The sequence below is a fragment of the Chiloscyllium punctatum genome, chromosome 36, assembly GCF_047496795.1.
Source record: "Chiloscyllium punctatum isolate Juve2018m chromosome 36, sChiPun1.3, whole genome shotgun sequence".
NCBI lineage: Eukaryota > Metazoa > Chordata > Chondrichthyes > Orectolobiformes > Hemiscylliidae > Chiloscyllium > Chiloscyllium punctatum.
In genome coordinates this window covers 33,950,804-33,955,978 of record NC_092774.1, presented here as the reverse complement: position 1 = coordinate 33,955,978, position 5,175 = coordinate 33,950,804, and the positions used below count along the sequence as shown (strand labels likewise).

Genomic DNA, 5,175 nt, shown 5'->3' with positions numbered 1-5,175 from the left:
CAAGGGGCTGAATGGCATATTCCTGTTCCTATTTCTTATGGTTCCCGAGCCCTTCCCTCTAATACAGGACACTGACTTCAGTATGTGCCATTACTGAGAGTACTGATGTTCCCTTGTGTAATATCAACAACTTAGCAGCTGCTAAAACCTCTTGCTCCTTTGTTACCTCTGAACACAATCAGCAAATGTGTTCAGGGGAAGCGATGGCCGACTTTATTGTCACCAGACTATTCACCCAAGGAATGTTCTAGGGACTTGTGTTCAAAACCTGCCACGGCAGATGGTGGAATCTGAATTCAATATAAATCCGGAATTAAGAGTCTAATGATGACCTCATTGTGGTTTGTTGTAAAAACCGATCTGGTTTCCTGCTGTCCGAACCTGGTCTGATCTACATGTGATTGAGATCCAGTGTCAGCTGGTTGAATCTTCACTGCCCTTTCAATCAAAACCTCCACTATAACTTCCCTACTTTTATACTCCATTTAAAGGTCAATCTCCCTTTTCCGTCCCTATTAGTCACTGTGCTCCCAGAAGCAGGATTGTGGCTCAGTTTAAAGTAGGTCCTAAATCTCTGGTTACATCGATACACAAGGCAGAGAAGAAAGGTTTAGGCACACTAACCTTCATCAGTTCGGGAATTGAGTATAGATATAGTTATGTTGTCGTTATACAGGACGTTGATGAGGCTGCACCTGGAATATTGTGATCAGTTTTGGTCCCGTTGGTGTTCTGACTTCTGACTTCTTCAACTCTGGGTTTGTGTTGAACTTGATGGGATACTTTGTCCAACTCAGCACGTTTAAACAGTATCTCTCAGAGGGATTCATCTGAAACTTTTCAGGAGGTGAGCTCAACAAGATTGAACTATTCAAAGTTACTTGGACTCTATTTTAAACTTACATCAGGACCAGTAGTCAGAGACACATACAACATGGAAACAGACCCTTTCGTCCAACTTGTCCATGCTGACCTGATATCCTAAACTAATCTAGTCCCATTTGACAGCACCTGACCCAAATCCTGTGGCAGCTCATTTCATATAAGTACCACCCTCTGCATGAAGAAGTTGTCCCTTTAATATATTTCGCCTCTCACCCTAAACCTATGCCCTCTAGTTCTGGACTCCCCCATCCCAGGGAAATGACCTTGTCTATTAACCTGTCCATGCCACTCATGATTTTGTAACCTCTATTAGGTCACTCCTCTGCCTCTGATGGTCCAGTGAAAACAGTCCCAGCCTATTCAGCCTCTCCCTGTAGCTCAAATCCTCCAACCCCCAGCAACATTCCCGTAAATCATTTCTCACAGAGAAGTCAACGTTTCAGTCCTGAAGAAGGGTTAATACCCAAACCGCTGACTACTCCACATCCTGTTGCTGCCTGGCTTGCTGCATTCTCCCAACCTCCTGCTTGCCTACTTCGGGTTGCAATATGTAGTGGCTCAGTGTTTACCACTGCTGGCTTACCGTGCTAGGGACCCAGGTTTGATTCCAGCCTTGGGTGGCTGTCTGTGAGGAGTTTTCATATTCTCCCGGTGTCTGCGTGGGTTTTCTCTGGGTGGTCCTGTTTTCTTCCATTGTCCAAAGATGTTCAGGTCATGTGGATTGGCCATGCTTAACTGCCCACAGAGTTAGGTATATTAGTCAGAGAGAAATGGGTCTGGATGGGTTACTCTTCGGAGGGTCGCTGTGGACTTGTTGGGACAAATGGCCTGTTTCCACACTGTAGCTAATCTCATCTGCACTACTATTGTCACTAACGTATTGCTGAGTAGACTCGATGGGCCGAATGGCCTAACTTCTGCTCCGATGGTCTTGCGGTCTTACGTTTCTCTGGATCATTTCATTTGTCAATGTGCAGTCCCTGGCTCAATGAGCAGCAATTTTCAATGAAAGCAAAGCTGATATGATGGTTGAACTCCTACAGTGTGGAAACAGGTCCTTCAGCCCAACACATCTGCACAGATTCTCCGAAGTGTAACCCACTCAGATCCATTTTCCTACCCTCCATAAATTGCACACAGAGCCCCAAGGGTGGAAGTATTCCTGGGTTCCTGGTGACATGAGGCAGCAGTGCTAACCCTGAGCCCCCATGGGGTTGTAGTTGTGGGGGGTGGGTCAGGCAATTGCAGTCCAGCAGAAAACAAAAACAGCCCACCTACTCTCCCACTGCACCCACTGTCAGAACTGGCAGGAGGTTCAGTACTGGGGGTGACGAAAGGCAGCGTTACCGGTGGGATCTGATTGCTGGGAGCACTGGTGCCCCCGCTGGTGCTTCCGCAAGTTGCAGGAAAACATGAACCTCTTCCCACACTCGGGCCAGCTGAAGGGCCTCTCCCGGTGTGGACACACTGGTGCTTCAGCAGGGTGGAGGAATTGCTGAAGGACCTCCCGCACTCAGGGCAGCAAAAAGGCCTCCCCTCTCCACCCCCCCATCCTCCCGTGTGGATCAGCTGGTGCTTCAGCAGTGTGGAGGAGCGGGTAAAGCCCTTCTCACACTCGGGCAGGAGAATGGCATCTCCCCGGTGTGGACGGACTGGTGCCTCAGTAAGACAGAGGAATTGATGAAGGCTTTCCTTCACTTAGGCAACTGAACGGCCTCTCCCCCATGTGGACCCACCAATGGGCCAGCAGGTCGGAGGAAAGTGCAAAGTCCTTCCTGCAATCGGGGCAGAAGAACGGCCTCTCCTCAGTGTGGACCCACTGGTGTCTCAGCAGGTGGGAAGAACTGCTGAAGGCCATCTCGCACTTGGGGCTGGAGAACAGCCTTCCCCGGTGTGGACAAACTGGTGCGTCAGCAGGGCAGCGGAATCACTGAAGGCCTTCCCACACTCAGGGCAGCAGAAGGGCCTCTTCATCTCTGTGGAACCATTGGTGCTTCAGAACCCTTTCAAATTTCACAATATCCGTCTGATACGAGGGAGACTAGAATTGTACACAATATTCCAAAAGTGGCCTGAAAAGTGTCCTGTACAACCACAACACAACCTTCCAACTCCAATACTCAGTCAGAGGATTGGGAAATCTTTCAAAACCCAAAAAAAAACAAACAGGAAAGAATGGAGGGTCAAACCGAATTTTTGAGAGTCACCTTGAAAGTATCAATGAGAAATCGGCGGAGGGGGTTTATTGGGGACCCGTTCTCCTTGAATACACTATATACGTATTTCTCTTGTGCTCTTCGTAGTTTCTCTGTGCTGCAGTGTGTAGTGGCTCGTTGAAATAATCTCCTGATGCAGCTTCGTTTGTGGGTGTTGGGATGATTGCTTCTGCAGTTAAGTACTTGGTTTGGGTCTGTTGTTTTTCTGTAGATGCCAGTTTGAAGTTCCGCATTGACTGTTCGCTCCACTGTGACATCAAGGAATGGCACTTTGTTGTTCTCCTCCCCGTCAAACCAGGAGCCCCCCTTAGACCATAGTCTCACTACTTGGAACACCAATATACAGACTAGTCAAAGGCCTCCACTGAAGGCTAAAACACCTCCACTGAGGACTAAAACCCCAAGTCGAAGATTCACTCCACTCCATTTACTCCATCTAAGAATTCCTGAACACCAAAGACACTGAGGTAGAAGAGGATGGATTAATGTTGTCCTTTGACATAACAGCCCTGTTCACATCCATTAACATCAACGTGGCCAAAGAAAACTGAAGACACTACTCGAAGAACCAAAGACACAAACACAGCATCAACTTCATCAGCAAAGATAGCACTGTCAAGCTCGTGGAACTGTGCCTTACCATCCACTTCATATTCAATAACAAGCCGTACAAACAAATCAACGAAATACGCACGAAACCTCCAGCATCAGGATTCCTAGCAGAAGCAATAATGCAGAGACTCGAACAGACAGCCCTTCCAACGATCCAACCCAAACTTTGGGTCCGCTACAGCGATGACACTTTTCTCATCAAAAAATGAAACAAATTAGAGGAAACCTACAACACCATCAACAATCTCCTTACTGGCATAAGATTCACAAAAGAGGAGAACAACAACAAAGTGCCATTTCTTGATGTCACAGTGGAGCGAACAGTCAATGGTAAATTCAAAACAGCGTCTACAGGAAAACAATGCACGCGAACCAAGAACTTAACTACAGAAGCAATCACCCCTACACAATCAAACACATCTGAATCAGGACACTATTTCAGTGAGCCACGACACACTGCTGCACCCAGGAACGACGAAGATCAATAAATAACTGTACAGAGCATTTCCGAAGAACGGGGAGCCCCTAAACCTCCTGAAAACAGTTTCCCTGACCGAGAATCGAACCCGGGCCGCGGCGGTGAGAGCGCCGAATCCTAACCACTAGACCACCAGGGAGATGCAAGCACAGCCGGACAGCTCTACCGAACATTACTTTCCTGCCCGGAAATCGAATCCGGGCCATGGTCGGTCAAAGGCTTTCACCTGTGCATCCAACAATGTCATTTCTTGTATCCATTGCTCCTGATGCAGTCTCCTCCACATTGGGGAGACTAGAGACTCCTCGAAGAGTCAAGTCACAGCGCTTGAGGGAACATCTTCAGGACACCCGCACCAATCAACCCCATCGCCCTCTGGCCCAACAGTTCAAACCCCCTCCCACTCTGCCGAGGACATGCAGGTCCTGGGCCTCCTCCATCGCCACTCCCTCCCCACCCGATGCCTGGAGGATGAACGTCTCATCTTCCGCTTGGGGTAAATTCAACCCCAGGCCATCAATGTGGACTTCATCAGTTTCCTCATTTCCCCTCCCCCACCTTACCTCAATTCTAGCCTTCCAGCTCAGCGCTGTTCTCATGATCTGTCCTACCTGCCAATCTCCCTCCCCACCTATCCACTCCACCCTCCTCACTGATCTGTCACCTCCATCCCCACCCCCATTCACCTATTGTACTTTTTGCTCCCTTCGGCCCAGCACACCTCAGCCCCAATTTATCTCTCCACCCTGGAGGGGTCCTGCCTCTATTCCTGATGAAGGGCTTTTGCCCGAAACGTCGATTTTCCTGCTCCTCTGAAGCTGTCTGACCTGCTGTGCTTTTCTAGCACCACTCTGATCTAAGCTCTGGTTTCCAGCATCTGCAGTCCTCATTTTTGCCGACCCAATAAGCTCAGTGTGCCAATTTCACACCAACAAACTGACACAAGTAGACACAACGTCTGGAGAAACCCTAGCCACATTGCTT

At 48.7% G+C, this 5,175-nt stretch overlaps 1 non-coding gene across 1 annotated transcript; it reads right to left on the bottom strand.

The window, feature by feature from the left end:
• Nucleotides 1–4,258: 4,258 nt before the first annotated feature.
• trnae-cuc (transfer RNA glutamic acid (anticodon CUC)) lies at nucleotides 4,259–4,330 on the bottom strand. The gene has a single exon. It is a non-coding gene; the product is annotated as a tRNA-Glu (tRNA).
• Nucleotides 4,331–5,175: the final 845 nt, after the last annotated feature.